This window comes from Carassius gibelio, chromosome B1 (genome assembly GCF_023724105.1).
Source record: "Carassius gibelio isolate Cgi1373 ecotype wild population from Czech Republic chromosome B1, carGib1.2-hapl.c, whole genome shotgun sequence".
In the NCBI taxonomy this organism is placed as follows: Eukaryota; Metazoa; Chordata; class Actinopteri; order Cypriniformes; family Cyprinidae; genus Carassius; species Carassius gibelio.
The window spans coordinates 17,729,707-17,753,985 of NC_068396.1; the positions used below are offsets into that span (position 1 = coordinate 17,729,707).

At 37.7% G+C, this 24,279-nt stretch overlaps 1 protein-coding gene and 1 long non-coding RNA gene across 11 annotated transcripts in view; one reads left to right on the forward strand and one right to left on the reverse strand.

Annotated features, from left to right (window-relative positions):
* The window catches only part of LOC127949660 (uncharacterized), a 170,722-nt gene that overhangs the window by 91,313 nt on the left and 55,130 nt on the right, over nt 1-24,279 (reverse strand). The gene's annotated exons all lie outside the window — the stretch shown is intronic.
* LOC127949673 (uncharacterized) overlaps nt 1-24,279 on the forward strand; it is a 170,816-nt gene that overhangs the window by 69,187 nt on the left and 77,350 nt on the right. Inside the window, exon 3 of one of the 8 annotated variants that reach the window (XR_008152413.1) lies at nt 15,312-15,378. The exons of the other annotated variants lie outside the window; for them this stretch is intronic. This is a non-coding gene — a long non-coding RNA (uncharacterized LOC127949673). Of the gene's footprint in view, nt 1-15,311; nt 15,379-24,279 lie in introns of those variants that run through there. 8 annotated transcript variants of the gene reach the window in all.

The following is a 24,279-nucleotide window of genomic DNA, read 5'->3' on the forward strand; positions in this document are numbered from 1 at the left end:
TAAAGTCTTAATATATAGTATTTCTCAATACTTCATGGTATTCTAATTAAATCATTTTTTGGAATCTTTGATTTCTCAGAACCTGACACATTGTAATTCTGAGACTCCAGGAAAGTGGCAGTTCTGTAAAATGTTGGCACTGGAGACTAAATGCTCCCTGATAGTTTCACACCTAATTCACTTAACACACACACAAACACACACACACACATTACCCACAGTGACAGAGGGACAGAGTGACATCAGATCTATGATAGTTTTTTAATTTTCTATCATCCATATAGTGTTGTATAGTCATGAAACTATGCATATTTCCTAAGAATGACTTGTCTTCTATGTGTACATTTTTTTGAAGTGTTTAGAAGCTGCACTTAAAAAAATAAAAGACATTTACTGGTTACTTTTTTACTGTTATTTCAAAAAATCACCACAACAAAACCATTCAAGCTATCCAAAATTCATTCGCACCTGTACTGTAAGATACATTCTTTAAACAGTGGTAAAAGAGGATGTGGTGCTGATCCTTCAAGAGTCACTCAAAACTTATCTGTCCATAAAGAATTATTCTTAATATACAGTTCACAATACTTCAGCTTGTTATTCTAATAAAGTGAGGGTCATTTTATCAGTAAAATACATAAAATTCATATTATTTTTCTTTGAAAGATTTCTATAAATGATTTAAATCATACTTGTTTCTACAATAATTATTTAAAAGTGATCCTATAGCTCCATCTGGTGGCCATTATTGGTACTAAGAATTGCAAGCTTGATTTATATGTTATGATAGTTTTAATTTTATGCTGGCTCTTGAAAATGATAAAGCTATGAAACTTACTGTGCTTCCTTCAAATGATGACTTCTAGGTATATAAAAATTTATGAAGAGTTGGAATTAAAATTTTTAAAGATATAGTAAAATAACTATGGTATTTTTTTATGTTACTTTAATAAATCTCTATGGCCACACCATTTAAGGTATCCTAAACCCATTCGCAATTTAACATCTTCAGTATATGGCTTCATGTTAAAAAAGTTTGGTGTGAACTACTTGTGTCTTCTTGGAGGAGAATGAATTCATTTACAGGCTGAGTTTATCATAAATCCACAATAACATTTCTGAGTTCTGTATCAATCAGTGTTGTTGTTTGTTTATTTTTTTATTTTTTTATTTTTTTCATAGGAAGATAACTGACCCTTTACTCTCCTTTTTAATAAATGAGCTATTTATAGCTGTATTTATAAACTGCTTACTACTGACTATTAATATTGGGACAAGGCTTTATGAAGCATGAACTGACTATTTACTAATGAGTGCAGTTATTATAAAGTGTTATCAATGCATTTGCTAATGTTAACAAATTAGACATTATTTTACAGTGTTATCAAATCCCTTAAATGATTTGTAAGTGTTTTGTAATGATTTTATTGACCTACAAGCATTTGTGAAAGTTCTGCTTGCATTACAGCTTAGTCTTGATCTGTGAGCTGAACAGATTTACTGTTACATCCATGAGATTATGTAAATTCAAATAAATATCATGTCACAGGATGTCAGAGGTCAGTATCAAATTAGTTTGAAATTATTATTTGCAGCACCAATAAGGTTTTTTAGGATTTTTAAAAATCCCTAAAACTGTCAGAAAAGGATAAGGCCTAAGATTTCTATGTGAGTGGCTAAATTTGTTTGTTTTTATAACTATAATGCATAAACTATGAAACTATACAAAATGTATAAAAAAGTACAAGTTATTCTTTTCCAATGTTTTTTATTTATTTATAATTTTTTTTTTTTTTTTTTGGGATTTACATTTTTAAAAATTTGCCTACGGCAATCATTCTACACAGCTTGAATAAAACCTGTCAATATTTATTATAGACCACTATAACTGTGTATAATCTAACAAACAAGTTTATTATGAAAATAAAAGCGTGTACACCAGATAAATTGGACGATAAAGAAATTGCTAACAATAGTATAACAGAGCATGTTTTAGGTTTTTAGGCGTTTAGATGCAGAAATGGAAAAATCAGATGTAAAATCAAATGTAATTGATTTAATTAAATATAGATTAAGTCTTGTTAGAGCAAAATAATAAATAAATACGTACACACATTAAAAAAGCAGCCAAGATGAATGAGTTTAATTTTTTATATAGATTAAAAGTGAAGACAGAAGCAGCTGGTATATGCGGTCACTTAATATTAAAATCCAGTAGATCCACTTCAGATTTATTTCTCAACAGTTTATGTTCACGTGGCTGTTTTCGTTTATATTCGCCAAGCTATTATGTATTTTGAAATAATCTTGTCCGTGATGTGTTCATTCTTACGACGAAAGGCAGAATCCTGCAGCTCGAGAGATATATGTTATTCTGCCAGTCGCGCTTTCAAATAGTCTTGCACACTTAAACGGGTCACAAACACCTGCATTTAGCTCGTGTTGTGTTATAATGGATGTATTGTGTGCATTTATGGCAATAATTTATTTTGAAAAGCTCTTAAACAAGAATAAATTCGTTAGTTTTGAACTTGTGACACTGTGCGGGCTGATCGGAGGCAGTGATTTCAGATAGGCAGCCGCAAATATTTCATTTTCACACAAACAGTTCAAAAACATTTTAATTTAGCTCTTGGTGTGCTCTAATTGGTGAATTGTGTGATATCGCTGCAATACTTTATTTTAAATAGCTATAAAACAAGAATAAACTCATTTTTTTCTGAGCTCATCATTCCACACGCTGGTGCTCAGAGCGGTGATTCATCTCTCGTGTTTCTCACGTATCACTGACCACACATCAATTATTAATGAGCCCTGACCTGATAATAATCATATATGTTGGTTTAGCTTGTCAGTGTGAATTAAATCCAAGTATTTATTTGTATTTTAACCGATTTAAAAGTGAAACAAAAAGACAGTCTCCTCCCTTTTTTAGTCCGGTAACTGCACCTGTAGGGGCGCTATTTCTCTCAGACAATGGAAGTCTAAGCACACACACTCAAACAGAGGGACAGAGTGATATGAGATGTCTGACAGTTTTTTAATTTTCTGTTATCCATACAGTGTTGTAAAGTCATGAAACTATGCATATTTACTCAGAATAACTTTTTTTCTGTATGAAAAAAGGTTTTGAAGTGTTTGGAATTTAAAAATGCAGGAAAATTAATAATTCCATCTTTATTGTCATTTTAAAAAATCCCCACGACAAAACCATCCAAGCTATCCAAAACCCATTCACAATTTAAGTTCCTCAATGTTTTTTCAACATGTACACCAAGTTTGGTGTGTATAGTGTTACTCTCCTCTGAGCAGTATGCATTAATTCACAGCTAAATGTAAAAAACAATCCACATTCAAATCAAAATAGCCGACTTCCTGTTGGTCGTAGCTGATGACTGTGAATTAGAAAGTTGTCCGTCTTGATAAGAACAATTTTTGTACTGAGTTTGGTGTCTGTAGCTAAAACTAACCCCCCCACTTTTGACAAAAGGTGGCGCTATAGAGTGCCTCTTCCACGCCCTCTTATGAAATTTTGCCAGTGTCTAGCTGTCACTAATACTGATATGTGTTCTGAGTTTGATGAAATTCTAAGTATGTTATATGCCTCAAAATCACCTGAGAATTATTCCAGTTTGACATGTTGCCACGGCAACAATATTTTTAGATATCAATATCCCCCCAGCAGATTTATATCGGCTGTGTTTTAACATTATTCTGATGAAGTTTGAAGGAAATCGAGTAAAAATAAGATGCTGAATTCAAAGCATTTTGAAAATGACACACTTCCTGCTGCCACTTGGTGGCGCTATAACTTTGACTCCTAATAGTCACATATATGCGATCGACATCATACAATGAATAATCTGATGAAGTTTGATTAAAATTAGGAAATGTATGTGGATGGTATTAGACACTTCCTGTTTCTCATTTCTCGCCATAATTTCAAAGCCTCGCCACGAGCAAACCGTTCGAGATATCAAAAATCCCCTGGCAATTTTTCATCCCCAATGTCTTGAGATCATGTTGACCGAGTTTGGCGGCAATCGAGTAAAAAACCTATGACAAGTATTTCAAATTCCAGAGCATGCGCTTTTTACATAACTCTAAATAGCTGACTTCCTGTTGGGCGGAGCCTATGATATTCAATACGAAAGTTGTTCGGCACAATGAGATCTATATGTGTACTGAGTTTCATATGAATATTGGCAAGTATGTGTGAGCTATACATCAACATTTCTGACTGTGATCCAGGGGGCGCCGTAGAGCCCCTGTGCCACGCCCGGGTCCCAGCTTCTGCAGGCTCCTAAAGGCCACAGATTCCAAAGTGTGTGCAAATTTTCAAGAGTTTTTGAGTATGTTAAGGACCCCAAAAGCCCCCACAACTTTGAAGAAAAATATGACTACTAAACCCAAAATAGCCAACTTCCTGTTGGGCGGAGCCTATGACATGCAGTACGAAAGTTGTTTGGTTTGATGAGATCTACATGTGTACCGAGTTTCGTGTGTCTACGTGCAAGTATGTATGATATATGGCCCTCAGTATTCCAGGGGGCGCTGTAGAGCCCCTGTGCCACGCCCGTGTATCAGTCTCTGCCCGGCCCTAATGGCCGCAGGTTCCAATGTGTGTGCCAATTTTCAAGACTTTTTAAGCATGTTAAGGACCCCAAAAGCCCCCGAAACCTTGGAAAAAAATTAGAAGAATAAATAATAATAATAATAATAACAAATAATCCTAAGGAAAACAATAGGGCTCTCGCCCTCCAGGCTTGAGCCCTAATAATAATAATAAAAAATAATCCTAAGGAAAACAATAGGCCTCTCGCCCTTTGGGCTTGAGCCCTAATTAAAGCTGCAAGCAGCGATGAACGGGCCCTCGCACCCGGGCTCACCGGCAGCGAGTGGCTTTAGTTAATAGGTGAACGGTGAGAAATATGCGTTTAAACTCATAAATATAAGTAGAATATATCAATGTTTATTCCATATATGTGCCAATCTTCCTGTTGCCAGCAGGTGGCGCTATCATTATAATGGAATATTGGCCTTCAGATGTGTTCAGGGCAGGACTTTTATCGAACATGTGAGGTTTGGGGAGGATTGGACACTTTATGCCTTAGTTACAACAACATCCTATTTCATGGCGAAACAATGAAATTTGTCAGGCCGCCATGGACACGCCCTTTAACGAAACCTCAAGATCTTCGCAATTTAAGATCGCAAAAGGCTTTAGATTACACTGACCAAGTTTGGTGTTGATCTGAATAAATATCTAGGAGGAGTTCGTTAAAGTACAACCCCTGAAAATGGCCAAAACAACACTAATTTTGCAGAGAAAATTCCAAATAACTGACTTCCTGTTGGGATTCGGACTTCGTACCAAGAGACTTTTTCGTAGATATTGGTGTGTTACATGTGTGTACCGATTCTTGTACATGTACGTGAAACATAGCTCAAGGCGCACTCCGTTTAAAGTGTATACGCACTCCGTTGAAAGTGTATAGGTGGCGCTATTGAGCCATTTTGCCACACTCGATGGAATATTGGCCTTCAGATCTGTTCAGGCCAGGACCCTTATCACACAAGTGAAGTTTGGGCAAGATCGGACATTTTATGCCTGAGTTATAACATCTTTTATTCCCATGGCGAGACACCGAACTTCATCACGGCGCCATGGACACACCTTTTAACAAAAACTCAAGATATTCACAACTAAACATCACACAGGTCTTTAGATTAGACTGACCACAAAAAAGACATTGATGTCATAACATTTCTAGGAGTAGTTTGTCGCAGTGTAAAATATGTAACTTCCTGTTGCCAATAGGTGGCGCTATGACTATAACTGAATATTGGCATGTAGATCTGTTCAGATCAAGAGTCTTATCCAACATGTGAAGTTTGGGGCAGATTGGACATTGTATGTCTGAGTTACAGCAACTTCCTTTTTCATGGCGAAACATCGAAATTTTTCAGGCCGCCATGGACCCGCCCTTTAACGAAACCTCAAGTCCTTCGCAATTTATTATCGCAAAGGGCTTTAGATTACACTGACCAAGTTTGATGTTGATCTGAATAAATCTCTAGGAGGAGTTCGTTAAAGTACAACCCCTGAAAATGGCAAAAACAACAGCAATTTTGAAGGGAAAATTCAAAATAACCGACTTCCTGTTGGGATCCGGATTTCGTACCAAGAGACTTTTTTGTAGGTATTGGAGTGTTACATGTGTGTACCAATTTTTGTACATGTACGTGAAACATAGCTCGAGGCGCACTCCGTTGAAAGTGTATAGGTGGCGCTATAGAGCCATTCTGCCACACCCGGTGGAATATTGGCCTGCAGATCTGTTCAGGCCAGGACTCTTATCACACATGTGAAGTTTGGGGAAGATCTGACATTTTATGCCTGAGTTATAACATCTTTTATTCCCATGGCGAGACATCGAACTTCGTTGCGGCGCCATGAACAAGCCTTTTAACGAAAACTCAAGATCTTCACAACTGAACATCGCACAGGCCTTTAGATTAGACTGACCACAAAAAAGACATTGATGTCATAAAATTTCTAGGAGTAGTTCGTCGCAGCATAAAATATGTCACTTCCTGTTGCCAATAGGTGGCGCTATGACTATAACTGAATATGGGCATGTCAATCTGTTCAGGTTCGGAGTCTCATCAAACATGTGAAGTTTGGGGCAGATTGGTCATTGTATGTGTGAGTTATAGCAACTTCATTTTTCATGGCGAATCATCGAAATTCGCCAGGCCGCCACGGACACGCCCTTCAACGAAAAGTCAGGATCTTCGCAATTTAACATCGCAAAGGCCTTTAGATTAGGCATACCAAATTTGGTGTTGATTTGAAGAACTCTCTAGGAGGAGTTCGTTAAAATACAACACATGGAAATGACCAAAATTACACAAAATATGCTCATAATATTAAAAATAACCGACTTCCTGTTGGGTTTAGAATTTCGCTCCAAGAGTCTTTTTTGTAGGTATTGGTGTGTTACATATGTGTGCCAATTTTCGTGCATGTACGTGAAACATAGCTGGAAGGCTGTTGATTTTCTTGGTATAGGTGGCGCTGTCGAGCCATTTTGCCACACCCTCTTCTGAATCCTATATCAGACGAAAATTTTCACCAGGTTTGACGAGTGTGCAAAGTTTCATGACTTTTTGAGCATGTTAAAGCCCTCAAAAATGCGATTCATTCGGGAGAAGAAGAAGAAGAAGAAGAAGAAGAAGAATAATAATAAAAAACAAAGCAGATACAAGAGGGTCCTCGCACCTCGGTGCTCGGGCCCTAATAAAGCTGCAAGCAGCGATGGTGGGCTCAAGCCACCAATGCCATCGCCACCCCGGTGGCATCAGGTAAACTGTGCCCAGCGGGCACATGCATTCACAATATCCCTCTGGCAGTGAGGTTTTAAATGATATGGCAGTTAAAGGGTTAATCCGAATCATCTAGACTTTAAAATCACATTCACAGAACAATATATATATATATATATATATATATAACTTTAGTAACACTTTACAATAAGATTTCATTTATAAACATTATGTTAACATGAACAATATTTATATAGCATTCATTCATGTCAGTTAATATTCCAAATTAAACATTAAAGCATTGTTCTATTGTGATTTTTTTCCAAGCACATTTTACCAATTCCAAACCATATCAATCTTAATAACTACCATTATTTTTTATTTAATCATTTATGAGTGCTATACAATAGTCCAGGAAAGCTGGAAGAGAAAAACAGGTCAAGAAGAACTGACAAAAAGAATTGCAAAATAATTAGGAATTAATGTGAAGATTAATTTTTAGTCAATTCTGCAAGACAGACTTTCAGGAAAGGAGGTGGAATAAAAATGAGCTCCTAAATCTTAATCCCGGATTCTGGAAGATATATTCCTCAAACCATCGGACAAGAGGAGGTGGTGCTGGTCCTTCACGAGTCACTCTAATCTGTTAATTAAGCCTATATATAAAGTCTTAATATATAGTATTTCACAATACTTCATAGTATTCTAATTAAATAATTTTTTGGAATCTTAGATCTCTCAGAACCTGGCACATTGTAATTCTGAGACTCCAGGAAAGTGGCAGTTCTGTAAAATGTTGGCGCTGGAGACTAAATGCTCCCTGATAGTTTCACACCTAATTCACTTAACACACACACAAACACACACACACACACACACACATTAACCACAGTGACAGAGGGACAGAGTGACATCAGATGTATGATAGTTTTTTAATTTTCTATCATCCATATAATGTTGTATAGTCATGGAACTATGCATATTTCCTCAGAATGAATTGTCTGCTATGTGTACATTTTTTTGAAGTGTTTAGAAGCTGCACTTTAAAAAAATAAAAGACATTTACTGGTTACTTTTTTACTGTTATTTCAAAAAATCACCACGCAAAATCATTCAAGCTATCCAAAATTCATTCACACCTGTTCTGTAAGATAAATTCTTTAAACAGTGGTAAAAGTGGATGTGGTGCTGAACCTTCAAGAGTCACTCAAAACGTATCTGTCCATAAAGCTTATAAAGAATTATTCTTAATATACAGTTCACAATACTTCAGCTTGTTATTCTAATTAAGTGAGGGTCATTTTATCAGTAAAATACATAAAATACATATTATTTTTCTTTGAAAGATTTCTATAAATGATTTAAATCATACTTGTTTTACAATAATTATTTAAAAGTAATCCTATAGCTCCATCTGGTGGTCATTATTGGAACTAAGAATTGCAAGCTTGATTTATAAGTTATGATAGTTTTAATTTTATGCTGGCTCTTGAAAATGATAAAGCTATGAAACTTACTGTGCTTCCTTCAAATGATGACTTCTACGTATATAAAAAATTATGAAGAGTTGGAATGAAAAATTTTAAAGATATAGTAAAATAACGATTGTATTTTTTTATGTTTCTTTAATAAATCGCTATGGCCACACCATTTAAGCTATCCTAAACCCATTCGCAATTTAACATCTTCAGTATATTAGCTTCATGTTGAAAAAGTTTGCTGTGAACTTGTGTCTTCTTGGAGGAGTATGAATTCATTTACAGGCTGATTTTATCATAAATCCACAATAAAATTTCTGAGTTCTGTATCAATCTGTGTTGTTGTTTGTTTTTTTTTGTTTTTTTTTTTATTTTTCATAGGAAGATAACTGACCCTTTACTCTCCTTTTTAATAAATGTGCTTATAACCCAAGAACAAGCTTTTTATAGCTGTATTTATAAACTGCTTACTAATGACTATTAATATTGGGACAAGGCTTTATAAAGCATGAACTGAATATTTACTGTTTGAGTTTGAAATTATTATTTGCAGCACAAATAAGGTTTTTTTAGGATTTTTAAAAATCCCTAAAACTGTCAGAAAAGGATAAGGCCTATAAGATTTTATGTGAGTGGCTAAATTTATTTGTTTTTATAACTATAATGCATAAACTATGAAATTATACAAAATGTATAAAAATGTACAACAGTTATTCTTTTCCAATGTTTTTTATTTATTTATTTATTTAATTTTTTTTTATTTTATTTACATTTCAAAACATTTGCCTACTGCAATCATTCTAAACAGCTTGAATAAAACCTGTCAATATTTATTATAGACCACTGTAACTGTGTATAATCTAACAAACAAGTTTATTATGAAAATAAAAGTGTACACCAGATAAATTGGACGATAAAGAAATTGCTAACAATAGTATAATAGAGCATGTTTTAGGTTTTTAGGCGTTTAGATGCAGAAATGGACAAATCAAATGTAAAATAAAATGTAATTGATTTAATTAAATATAGATTAATTCTTGTTAGAGCAAAATAATAAATAAATAAATAAATAAATAAATAAATAAATAAATAAATAAATAAATAAATAAATAAATACGTACACACATTAAAAAAAGCAGCCAAGATGAATGAGTTTCATTTTTTATATGGATCAAAATTGAAGACAGAAGCAGCTGGTATATGCGGTCACTTAATATTAAAATCCAGTAGATCCATTTCAGATTTATTTCTCAACAGTTTATGTTCACGTGGCTGTTTTCGTTTATATTAGCCAAGCTATTATGTATTTTGAAATAATCTTGTCCGTGATGTGTTCGTTCTTAAGACGAAAGGCAGAATCCTGCAGCTCGAGAGATATATGTTATTCTGCCAGTCGCGCTTTCAAATAGTCTTGCACACTTAAACGGGTCACAAACACCTGCATTTAGCTCTTGTAGTGTTACAATGGGTTTATTGTGTGCATTTGTGGTAATATTTTATTTAAAAAAGCTCTTAAACAAGAATAAATTCGTTTGTTTTGAGCTGGACACTGTAGGCGCTGATCGGAGGCGGTGGTTTCAGATAGGCAGCCGCAAATAATTCATTTTCACACAAACAGTTCAAAAACATCTGAATTTAGCTCTTGGTGTGTTCTAATTGGTTGATTGTGTGATATCGCTGTAATAATTTATTTTTAAAAGCTTTAAAACAGGAATAAATTCGTTTTTTCTGAGCTCTTTACTCCAGACGCTCGTGATCACAGCGGTGATTCATCTCTCCTATTTCTCACGTATCTCTGGCCAGAAATAATTTATCCATGAGCCCTGAACCGGTAATAATCAGATATGTTGGTTTAGCTTGTCAGTGTGAATTAAATCTAAGTATTTATTTGTATTTTTAACCGATTTAAAAGTGAAAGTAAAAGTCCGGGAATTGAACCTGTAGGGGCGCTATTTCTCTCAGACAATGGAAGTCTGAAGCACATAATACTCAAACTGAGGGACAGAGTGAGATGAGATGTCTGACAGTTTTTTAATTTTCTGTTATCCATACAGTGTTGTAAAGTCGTGAAACTATCCATATTTACTCAGAATGACTTTTTTTCTGTACGAAAAAAGGTTTTGAAGTGTTTGGAATTTAAAAATGCAGGAAAATTAATAATTCCATTTTTACTGTCATTTAAAAAAATCACCACGACAAAACCGTTTAAGCTATCCAAAATCCATTGGCAATTTAAGTTGTTTAAAATGTTTTGGCATCATGTAGACAAAGTTTGGTGTGTATAGTGTTACTCTCCTCTGAGCAGTATGCATTAATTCACAGCTAAATGTAAAAAAAAATCCACATTCAAATCAAAATAGCTGACTTCCTGTTGATCGTAGCTGATGACTGTGAATTAGAAAGTTGTCCGTCTTGATAAGAAAAATTTTTGTACCGAGTTTGGTGTCTGTAGCTAAAACTAACCCCGCCACTTTTGACAAAAGGTGGCGCTATAGAGTGCCTCTTCCACGCCCTCTTATGAACTTTTGCCAGTGTCTAGTTATCATAAATACTGATATGTGTTCTGAGTTTGATGAAATTCTAAGCATGTTATATGCCTCAAAATCACCTGAGAAGTATTCCAGTTTAACATGTTGCCACGGCAACAATATTTTTAGATATCAATATCCCCCCAGCAGATTTATATCGGCTGTGTTTTAACATTATTCTGATGAAGTTTGAAGCAAATCGAGTAAAAATAAGATGCTGAATTCAAATCATTTTGAAAATGACACACTTCCTGCTGCCAGTTGGTGGCGCTATAACTTTGTCTCCTAATAGTCACATATATGCGATCGACATCATACAACGAATAATCTGATGCAGTTTGATTAAAATCAGGAAATGTATGTGGATGGTATTAGACACTTCCTGTTTCTCATTTCTCGCCATAATTTCAACACCTCGCCACGAGCAAACCGTTCGAGATATCAAAAATCCCCTGGCAATTTTTCATCCCCAATGTCTTGAGATCATGTTGACCGAATTTGGTGGCAATCGGCAAAAAAACCTATGACAAGTATTTCAAATTCCAGAGCATGCGCTTTTTACATAACTCTAAATAGCTGACTTCCTGTTGGGCGGAGCCGAATGACATGCAGTACGAAAGTTGTTCAGCACGATGAGATCTATATGTGTACTGAGTTTCATATTAATACGAGCAAGTATGTGTGAGCTATACATCAACATTTATGACTGTGTTCCAGGGGGCGCCATAGAGCCCCTGTGCCACGCCCGGGTCCCAGCCTCTGCAGGCTCCTAAAGGCCACAGATTCCAAAGTGTGCGCAAATTTTCAAGAGTTTTTGAGTATGTTAAGGACCCCAAAAGCCCCCACAACTTTGACGAAAAATATGAATACTAAACCCTAAATATCCAACTTCCTGTTGGGCGGAGCCTATGACATGCAGTACAAAAGTTGTTTGGTTTGATGAGATCTACATGTGTACCGAGTTTCGTGTGTCTACGTGCAAGTATGTATGATATATGGCCCTCAGTATTCCAGGGGGCGCTGTAGAGCCCCTGTGCCACGCCCGTGTATCAGTCTCTGCCCGGCCCTAATGGCCGCAGGTTCCAATGTGTGTGCCAATTTTCAAGACTTTTTAAGCATGTTAAGGGCCCCAAAAGCCCCCGAAACCTTGAAGAAAAATAATAATAATAACAAATAACCCTAAGGAAAACAATAGGGCTCTCGCCCTCCAGGCTTGAGCCCTAATTAAAGCTGCAAGCAGCGATGAACGGGCCCTCGCACCCGGGCTCACCGCCATCGTGTGGCTTTAGTAAAAAGGTGAACGTTGAGAAATATGCATTTAATGTCCTAAATATTAGTGGAATATATCAAAGTATATCCCATATATGTGCCAATCTTAACGTTGCCAGCAGGTGACGCTATCATTATAATGGAATAATGGCCTTCAGATGTGTTCAGGCCAGGACTCTTATCAAACATGTGAAGTTTGGGGAAGATTGAACATTTTATGCTTGAGTTACAACAACTACTCTTGCTGTGGCAAGACATCAAATTTTGTCATGGCGCCATGGAAACGCCCTTTAACAAAAACTCAAGATCTCCAAAAGTTAACATTGCACAGGCCTTTAGATTAGACTGACCACAAAATATATGTTAATCTCAAAAAAATTATGGGAGTAGTTTGTCGCAGCGTAAAACATGTCACTTCCTGTTGCCAATAGGTGGCGCTATGACTATAACTGAATGTGGGCATGTAGATCTGTTAAGGGCAGAAGTTTTATCTAACATGTGAAGTTTGGGGCAGATTGGACATTGTATGTCTGAGTTACAGCAACTTCCTTTTTCATGGCGAAACATCGAAATTTGCCAGGCCGCCATGGACACGCCCTTTAACGAAATCTAAAGATCTTCGCAATTTAACATCGCAAAAGGCTTAAGATTACACTGACCAGGTTTGGTGTTGATCTGAATAAATCTCTAGGAGGAGTTCGTTAAAGTACAACCCCTGAAAATGGCAAAAACAATGCCAATTTTGCAGAGAAAATTCTAAATAACTGACTTCCTGTTTGGATTAGGATTTCGTACCAAGAGACTTTTTTGTAGGTATTGCTGTGTTACATGTGTATACCGATTTTTGTACATGTACGTGAAACATAGCTCGAGGCGCACTCTGTTGAATGTGTATAGGTGGCGCTATCGAGCCATTTTGCCACATCTGATGGAATTTTGGCCTTCAGATGTGTTCAGGCCAGGACTCTTATCACACATGTGCAGTTTGGGGAACATCGGACATTTTATGCCTGAGTTATAATATATTTTATTCCCATGGCGAGACATCGAACTTCGTGACGGCGCCATGGACACGCCTTTTAACGAAAACTCAAGATCTTCACAACATAACATCGCACAGGCCTTTAGATTACACTGACCACAAAAAATACATTGATGTCATAAAATTTCTAGGAGTAGTTCATCGCAGTGTAAAATATCTCACTTCCTGTTGCCAATAGGTGGCGCTATTACTCTAACTGTATATGGGCATGTCAATCTGTTCAGGTCAGGAGTCTCATCAAACATGTGAAGTTTGGGGCAGATTGGTCATTGTATGTCTGAGTTATAGCAACTTCCTGTTTCATGGCGAATCATCGAAATTCGCCAGGCCACCACGGACACGCCCATTAACGAAAACTCAAAAGCTTCGCAATTTAACATCGCAAAGGCCTTCAGATTAGGCATACCAAATTTGGTGTTGATCTGAATGAATCTCTAGGAGGAGTTCGTTAAAATACAACGCATGGAAATGACAAAAATGACACAAAATTTGCTCATAATATTAGTAATAACCGACTTCCTGTTGGGTTTCGGATTTTGCTCCAAGAGACTTTTTTGTAGGTATTGGAGAGTTACATGTGTGTACCGATTTTCATACATGTACATGAAACGTAGCTCGAGGCGCACACCGTTGAACGTGTATAGGTGGCGCTGTTGAGCCATTTTGCCACACCCACTTCTGAAACCCATATCAGACGTAAATTTTCGCCAGTTCTGAGGTGTGTGCAAAGTTTCATGACTTTTCAAGCATGTTTAGGCCCTCAAAAATGCGATTCATTTTGGAGAATAATAATAAATATAGCTGCAAGCAGCGATGGCGGGCTCAAGCCACCAATGCCATCACCACCCCGGTGGCATCAGGTAAACTGTGCCCAGCGGGCACATGCATTCACAATATCCCTCTGGCAGTGAGGTTTTAAAGGATAGAGGGGAGCGTAGAGGGGAGCGTGCATTTGCAGTGGCCGGGCCACGACTCTGGAATACCCTGCCTTTAGAGATCAGACTGGCCCCTTCCTTGTCTATTTTTAAATCTTTGCTAAAAACTTTTTTATTTTCCTTAGTGTACTGACTACTGTGTTATGCTACATTTTGAAATGGGTGGTTTTAAATTTTTTGTCTGGTCTATTTTTATGTATGTGTAATATTCTTGCTCTTATGTTAAAGCACTTTGGTCAGCCAGGAGGCTGTTGTAAATGCGCTATACAAATAAATTGAACTTGAACTAGAACTTGAACTTGATATGGCAGTTAAAGGGTTAATCCGAATCATCTAGACTTTAAAATCACATTCACAGAACAATATATATATATATATATATAACTTTAGTAACACTTTACAATAAGATTTCATTTATAAACATTATGTTAACATGAACAATATTTATATAGCATTCATTCATGTCAGTTAATATTCCAAACTTAAACATTAAAACATTGTTTTATTGTGATTTTTTTCCAAGCACATTTTACCAATTCCAAACCATATCAATCTTAATAACTACCATTATTTTTTATTTAATCATTTATGAGTGCTATACAATAGTCCAGGAAAGCTGGAAGAGAAAAACAGGTCAAGAAGAACTGACAAAAGAATTGCAAAAGAATTAGGAATTAATGTGAAGATTAATTTTTAGTCAATTCTGCAAGACAGACTTTCAGGAAAGGAGGTGGAATAAAAATGAGCTCCTAAATCTTAATCCCAGATTCTGGAAGATATATTCCTCAAACCATCGGACAAGAGAAGGTGGTGCTGGTCCTTCACGAGTCACTCTAATCTGTTCATTAAGCCTATATATAAAGTCTTAATATGTAGTATTTCACAATACTTCATGGTATTCTAATTAAATAATTTTTTGGAATCTTAGATCTCTCAGAACCTGACACATTGTAATTCTGAGACTCCAGGAAAGTGGCAGTTCTGTAAAATGTTGGCGCTGGAGACTAAATGCTCACTGATAGTTTCACACCTAATTCACTTAAAACACACACAAACACACACACACAGTGACAGAGGGACAGAGTGACATCAGATGTATGTTTTTTAATTTTCTGTCATCCATATAATGTTGTATAGTCATGAAACTATGCATATTTCCTCAGAATGACTTGTCTTCTATGTGTACATTTTTTTGAAGTGTTTAGAAGCTGCACTTTTTTTTTACTGGTTCCTTTTTTACTATTATTTCAAAAAATCACCACGACAAAACCATTCAAGCTATCCAAAATTCATTCACACCTGTTCTGTAAGATTAATTCTTTAAACAGTGGTAAAAGAGGATGTGGTGCTGAACCTTCAAGAGTCACTTAAAACGTATCTGTCCATAAAGCCTATAAAGAATTATTCTTAATATACAGTTCAAAATACTTCAGCTTGTTATTCTAATTAAGTGAGGGTCATTTTATCAGTAAAATTCCTAAAATACATATTATTTTATTTGAAAGATTTCTATAAATTATTTAAATCATACTCGTTTCTCCAATAATTATTTAAAAGTAATCCTATAGCTCCCTCTGGTGGCCATTATAGGTACTAAGAATTGCAAGCTTGATTTATAAGTTATGATAGTTTTAATTTTATGCTGGCTCTTGAAAATGATAAAGCTATGAAACTTACTGTGCTTCCTTCAAATGAGGACTTCTACTTATATAAAAAAATTATGAAGAGTTAGAATGAAAAATTTTAAAGATATAGTAAAGTAACTATTGTATTTTTTATGTTACTTTAATAAATCTCTATGGCAACACCATTTAAGCTATCCTAAACCCATTCACAATTTAACATCTCAGTATATTGGCATCATGTTGAAAAAGGAGTATGGAGTAGTATGAGGAGGAGTATGAATTCATTTACAGGCTGATTTTATCATAAATCCACAATAAAATTTCTGAGTTCTGTATCAATCTGTGTTGTTGTTGTTTGTTTATTTTTATCTTTTATTTTTCATAGGAAGATAACTGACCCTTTACTCTCCTTTTTAATAAATGTGCTTATAAACCAAGGACAAGCTATTTATAGCTGTATTTATAAACTGCTTACTACTGACTATTAATATTGGGACAAGGCTTTATAAAGCATGAACTGACTATTTAATAATGAGTGCAGTTATTATAAAGTGTTATCAATGAATTTGCTAATGTTAACAAATTAGACATTATTTTACAGTGTTATCAAATCCTTAAATGACTCATAAGCATTTGTGAAAGTTCTGCTTGCATTACAGCTTAGTATTGATCTGTGAGCTGAACAGATTTACTGTTACATCCATGAGATTATGTAAATTCAAATAAATATAATGTCACAGGATGTCATAGGTCAGTATCAAATGAGTTTGAAATTATTATTTGCAGCACAAATAAGTTTTTTTTTAGGATTTTTAAAAATCCCTAAAACTGTCAGAAAAAGGTTAAGGCCTAAGCTATTTCTATGTGAGTGGCTAAATTTATTTTTGTTTTTATAATTGTAATACACAAACTATGAAATTATACAAACTGTATAAAAAGGTAAATAAATAAATACGCACACATTAAAAAAGCAGCCAAGTCGAATGAGTTTCCTTTTTTATATAGATTAAAATTGAAGACAGAAGCAAGTGGTAAATGTGGTCACTTTAATATTCAAATCCAGTAGATCCAGTTTATGTTCACGTGGCTGTTTTCGTTTATATTCGCCAAGCTATTATGTATTTTGAAATAATCTTGTCCGTGATGTGTTCGTTCGTACGACGAAAGCCAGAAACCTGCAGCTCGAGAGATATGTTATTCTGCCAGTCGCGCTTTCAAATAGTCTTGCACACTTAAACGGGTCACAAACACCTGCATTTAGCTCTTGTAGTGTTACAATGGGTTTATTGTGTGCATTTGTGGTAATATTTTATTTAAAAAAGCTCTTAAACAAGAATAAATTCGTTTGTTTTGAGCTGGACACTGTACGCGCTGATCGGAGGCGGTGATTTCAGTTAGGCAGCCGCGAATATTTCATTTTCACACAAACAGTTCAAAAACATCTGAATTTAGCTCTTGGTGTGTTCTAATTGGTTGATTGTGTGATATCGCTGTAATAATTTATTTTTAAAAGCTTTAAAACAGGAATAAATTCGTTTTCTCTGAGCTCTTTACTCCAGACGCTCGTGATCACAGCGGTGATTCATCTCTCCTATTTCTCACGTATCTCTGGCCAGAAATAATTTATCCATGAGCCCTGAACCGGTAATAATCAGATATGTTGGTTTAGCTTGTCAGTGTGAATTATATCTAAGTATTTATTTGTATTTTTAACCGATTTAAAAGTGAAAGTAAAAGTTCGGGAATTGAACCTGTAGGGGCGCAATTTCTCTCAGACAATGGAAGTCTGAAGCACATACACTCAAACAGAGGGACAGAGTGAGATGAGATGTCTGACAGTTTTTTAATTTTCTGTTATCCATACAGTGTTGTAAAGTCGTGAAACTATGCATATTTCCTCAGAATGACTTTTTCATCTGTATGAAAAAATTCTTTGACGTGTTTGGAAGCTGCAATTTAAAAATACAATAATGATTCCCTTTGTAAGGTCATTTAAAAAAATCACCACGGCAAAACCATTCAAGCTATCCAAAATCCATTCACAATTTAAGTTCCTATCAGAAATACTGATGTGTGTTCAGAGTTTTGTGAAATTCTAAGTATGTTATTTGCCTCAAAATCACCTGAGAAGTATTCCAGTTTGACATGTTGCCACGCCAACAATTTTTTAGATATCAATATCCCCCTTGCAGATTTATATCGGCTGTGTTTTAACATTATTCTGATGAAGTTTGAAGCAAATCGAGTAATAATAAGATGCTGAATTCAAATCATTTTGAAAATGACACACTTCCTTCTGCCAGTTGGTGGCGCTATAACTTTGACTCCTAATAGTCACATATATGCGATCGACATCATACAACGAATAATCTGATGAAGTTTGATTAAAATCAGGAAATGTATGTGGACGGTATTAGACACTTCCTGTTTCTCATTTCTCGCCATAATTTCAACGCCTCGCCACGAGCAAACCGTTCGAGATATCAAAAATCCCCTGGCAATTTTTCATCCCCAGTGTCTTGAGATCATGTTGACCGAGTTTGGCGGCAATCGAGAAAAAAACCTATGACAAGTATTTCAAATTCCAGAGCATGCGCTTTTTACATAACTCTAAATAGCTGACTTCCTGATGGGCGGAGCCTATGACATGCAATACGAAAGTTGTTCGGCACGATGAGATCTATATGTGTACTGAGTTTCATATGAATATGTGCAAGTATGTGTGAGCTATACATCAACATTTCTGACTGTGTTCCAGGGGGCGCCGTAGAGCCCCTGTGCCACGCCCGGGTCCCAGCCTCTGCAGGCTCCTAAAGGCCACAGATTCCAAAGTGTGCGCAAATTTTCAAGAGTTTTTGAGTATGTTAAGGACCCCAAAAGCCCCCACAACTTTGACGAAAAATTTGAATACTAAACCCTAAATAGCCAACTTCCTGTTGGGCGGAGCCTATGATATGCAATACAAAAGTTGTTTGGATTGATGAGATTTATATGTGTACCGAGTTTCATACGTCTACGAGCAAGAATGTATGATATATGGCCCTCCATATTCCAGGGGGCGCTGTAGAGCCCCTGTGCCACGCCCGTGTATCAGTCTCTGCCCGGCCCTAATGGCCGCAGGTTCCAATCTGTGTGCCAATTTTCAAGACTTTTTAAGCACGTTAAGGGCCCCAAAAGCCCCCGAGACGTTGGAAAAAAATAATAAATATAGCTGCAAGCAGCGATGGCGGGCTCAAGCCATCAGTGCGAACACCACCCTGGTGGCATCTGGAAAACTGTGCCCAGCGGGCATCAGCATTTACAGTAACCCTCTGGCAATCAAGATTTAAGGGATACGGCAGTTAAAGGGTTAATCCGACCCATCTAGACTTTGAAATCATGTACACAGAACAATATATATAATTTATTTATTTTTAATACGACGGTCTGTAGATTATATCTTCCAGTTCCAGAATTTAGGACCTCATTTTTATTCCATCTCTTATCGTGAAATAGCTATTAATTTTTTATACTTTTTGTAATTTTTTCACTTGTTTTTTCTTTACTGATCCTGCTGACCCAGTCAGTATTTTTTGATCATTCACTCCCTCCCACCTACAAATCCTACCAGCACCGAAACTTGAACCTGCGACCTTCAAGTTACAAGTCCAACTCTCTAACCATTAGTCCACAGCTGACCCAATCATCATGTTTTGTCCAATGGTCATGTCTTAATTTTGCAATTTCTGTATTACATTAGTTTTAGATATTTCTCATGGTGATTATATAATTTTTGACTTTAGTATGAGTTAAAACTCGTTTTTGGCTCATTTAATCTGTAAAAGAAAACATGCCTAATAATTATGCACCCCTGAATTTAAGGAGTTTTTTTCTTCAAGCTTTCACTGACAATCATATATGACTCATAAATGATTAAATAAAAAAATAATGGTAGTTATTAAGATTGATATGGTTTGGAATTGGTAAAATGTGCTTGGAAAAAAGTCACAATAAAACAATATTTCGGCATTTTTCCAAGCACATTTTACCAATTCCAAACGATATCTGGAACTGGAAGATATATTCTTCAAACCATCGTACAAGAGGAGCTGATGCTAGTCCTTCAAGAGTCACTCAAAACCTTCCAGATTATTAAATCTGATCATAAAGCCTATATATGTAAAGTCTTCATATATAGTATTTTATAATACATCATGGTATTCTAATTGAGTCATTTTTTGGCATCTTTTACGTCTCTCAGAACCTGCACCTTGTAATTCTGGAGACTCCAGGAAAGTTGCAGTTCTGGAAAATGGTGGCACTGTAGCCTAAATGCTCCCTTATAGTGTTACACCTAATTATTCAGTTTAATTCATAATTCTTTTGCATTTAATGTTTTTCTGTTCTTCTCCACCTGTTTTTTTTCTGACCTTTCTGACCCAGTAAGCATTTTGCTGTCCAGTGGTCATGTCTTTACTTTGCGATTACTGTACTGCTCTAATTGTGATTATTTCTCATGGAGATCTAATAATTTTGGATTTTTCAGTCTGAGTTAAACATCTTTTTTTGGCCCATTTTATCAGTAAAGGAAAAAATGCTTAATAATTCGACACACACACCTGAATATAAGGAGTTTTTTTTTTCTTCCAGCCTTCATGAACAACTACGTATACATCTGTCATGATCCTGCCCTTGTGTCCTTGATTTTTCCTAGTCTTGAGGCAGGATCATGACAGACCCGTGTTTTGTGTACAAGCGCATGGCCTTGTCTTTGGGCCATGTGCTTGTGTTGTCTCGTTCCCTTGCCCCGCCCCCCTTGTTATCCTAGTCGTGTCGTGATTGTCCTATCTGTAACACCTGTCGTGTCTTAATTGTTCCCCCTATTTAGATCTCCTAGTGTGCTCTGTCTGGCGTCGGTTCATTGTCATTGTACCTGTGATTGTACCTCAACTGTGTTTCTCAGATGTGTTCCACACTTGTGATTGTTCCTCTGAAGTCCCTGTATAACCGTGAGTGTTAGTTGTAGTCAGTGTTCTCCTGTTTTGAGTCTTTGTTTATCTTGTCGAGTCAGTCTTATTTAGTATTGCTGTATTTGCCCTAGTCCTGTTTTCCCCCTCGTGGGTTTTGTTTTCCCCTTTTTGTATTAATAAACTCTTTGTTTTGTGATTCCCTGTCTGCACTTGAGTTCCTCCCCTACCAAATACCTGACAGAATGAACCGACCACAATGGAACTCAGCAGACAGGAGGCAATGCTGGATGCCCGTGCCAGCAACGTTGAGAGCTGGCGTGCCCGTGCCAGCAGCGTCGAGAGCTGGCGTGCCCGTGCCAGCAGCGTCGAGAGCTGGCGTGCCCGTGCCAGCAGCGTCGAGAGCTGGCGTGCCCGTGCCAGCAGCGTCGAGAGCTGGCGTGCCCGTGCCAGCAGCGTCGAGAGCTGGCGTGCCCGTGCCAGCAGCGTCGAGAGCTGGCGTGCCCGTGCCAGCAGCGTCGAGAGCTGGCGTGCCCGTGCCAGCAGCGTCGAGAGCTGGCGTGCCCGTGCCAGCAGCGGTGAGAGCTGGCGTGCCCGAGCCAGCAGCGGTGGGCGTGCCCGAGCCAGCAGCGGTGGGCGTGCCCGAGCCAGCAGCGGTGAGCGTGCCCGAGCCAGCAGCGGTGGGCGTGCCCGAGCCAGCAGCGGTGGGCGTGCCCGAGCCAGCAGCGGTGAGCGTGCCCGAGCCAGCAGCGGTGAGCGTGCCCGAGCCAGCAGCGGTGAGCGTGCCCGAGCCAGCAGCGGTGAGCGTGCCCGAGCCAGCAGCGGTGAGCGTGCCCGAGCCAGCAGCGAGGAGCGCTGGCATGCCCGAGCCGGCAAAACAGAAAGCCGTATTCAAGTCTGCAGTCGTGAGAGCGGAGGAGAGAGCCGCGGCCGACTCTGCAGCAAAGACTCTTGTACTGTCTGTCTCATCTCGTAAGGAGATGCCTATTGTCCTAGCTGCTAAAGCATTTTCTGATTATTTGTCCCGTCTTGTCCAAATTTTAGAAATCCCCGTCAGTCCTGTCTTGTCCCCTGACCCTGTCCCCAGAAGTCCCAAATGTCCAGCCGTTGTCTCCCCGTGTCCTGTTGATGTGGCCCCGTGTCCTGTTGATGTGGCCCCGTGTCCTGTTGATGTAGTCATGTGTCCCGTTGATGTGGCCCCGTGTCCCGTAGGTGTCGTCTCCCCGTGTCCCGTAGATGTCGTCGCCCCGTGTCCTGCTGATGTAGTCATGTGTCCTGTGGATGTGGCCCCGTGTCCTGTGGATGTGGCCCCGTGTCCCGTTAATGTTGCCCCGTGTCCAGTAGATGTTGCCCCTCCGTGTCCAGTAGATGTTGCCCCCCCGTGTCCAGTAGATGTTGCCCCCCCGTGTCCAGTAGATGTTGCCCCGTGTCCAGTAGATGTTGTTGCCCCGCGTCCCTTGTCTGCTCCTGTCATGTCCCCCGTCAGTAGTCCCGAGACCCCTCCCCGCCCCTCACCATCCAGACCTGCCCGTACCCCCCGTCGTCAGCCTTCGTCCTACCCTCCTAAGATTCCTACCCCCCCCCACCCGCCCTGGTCTGTCCCCCATGAACTTTGTGGTCCCGCCCCCTCCCCTTCCCTGTTTGTTTTTGTTATGTCACCCTAACCCTGCCATTGTGTTTTCATGTTTGCCTTTGTTATTATTAGTCATGTCTTGTTGGTTTGTGTCTGTGTCCCAGTCTGTCATGTCAGTCATGTCCCGTGTTTGATGTTCCCTTGAGGAGCGTCTGGAAGCCGCTCCTTAAGGGAGGGGTTCTGTCATGATCCTGCCCTTGTGTCCTTGATTTTTCCTAGTCTTGAGGCAGGATCATGACAGACCCGTGTTTTGTGTACAAGCGCATGGCCTTGTCTTTGGGCCATGTGCTTGTGTTGTCTCGTTCCCTTGCCCCGCCCCCCTTGTTATCCTAGTCGTGTCGTGATTGTCCTATCTGTAACACCTGTCGTGTCTTAATTGTTCCCCCTATTTAGATCTCCTAGTGTGCTCTGTCTGGCGTCGGTTCATTGTCATTGTGATTGTACCTGTGATTGTACCTCAACTGTGTTTCTCAGATGTGTTCCACACTTGTGATTGTTCCTCTGAAGTCCCTGTATAACCGTGAGTGTTAGTTGTAGTCAGTGTTCTCCTGTTTTGAGTCTTTGTTTATCTTGTCGAGTCAGTCTTATTTAGTATTGCTGTATTTGCCCTAGTCCTGTTTTCCCCCTCGTGGGTTTTGTTTTCCCCTTTTTGTATTAATAAACTCTTTGTTTTGTGATTCCCTGTCTGCACTTGAGTTCCTCCCCTACCAAATACCTGACAACATCACACTCGTTGGCTTCTCTAGTGCAGATTAACCAAGCCTCATCCCATTCTTCAATATTTGTGATATCATAAATCCCGGAAAATATTTGTTGTAGTCCAAACAATTTGTTCGTTGTAGTTTTTAAAAAGTGATTTTTGTTAAATAAAATTTGGCCTTTTGAATTGTACTTTGAGCTTTGTAACTTTGTAGAACTTGTTTATGCTGAAACAGCAACATTACAGACTAACTAAAGTTGAAAAAGTGAAAAAGTATAACACTTCTTTAATAGGCATTATTAAGCAGTTCATAAATACAGCTATAAATATTTTGTTATTGAGCATATCTAAAAAGTTTAATCATTGTATTTTCATACTTTAAGGATCAATTAATAATTTATAAATTATTACATTATTTACAAACCAGTTATTAAGGAGTTGTCAGTGGTTCATTAGATCATTAAAAAAGTGAAATTAATTATGAGGAATTATTTTAGTGTAAACAATAAATCTTATTATTTAGACACATGATAGTAGTTGCTTTATTGACATATATTCATGCTGTAATTCATGATAAAGTCGGGTTTTTATAAAACATTTAGTAATTGCCAGATATCTATTTTTGTGAGCTCATTTAATACAGAGGGATGCAGAACAGAAATATTTTGCATAAAATGAACTGAACAGTTGTACACTTGAAAAAAATAAAATAATATATATAAAGACATGTACATGCATAACAAATGTCTTTCTTTATTACTTGAGCTCCATTAAACATGATTTCAAAAGCTTGT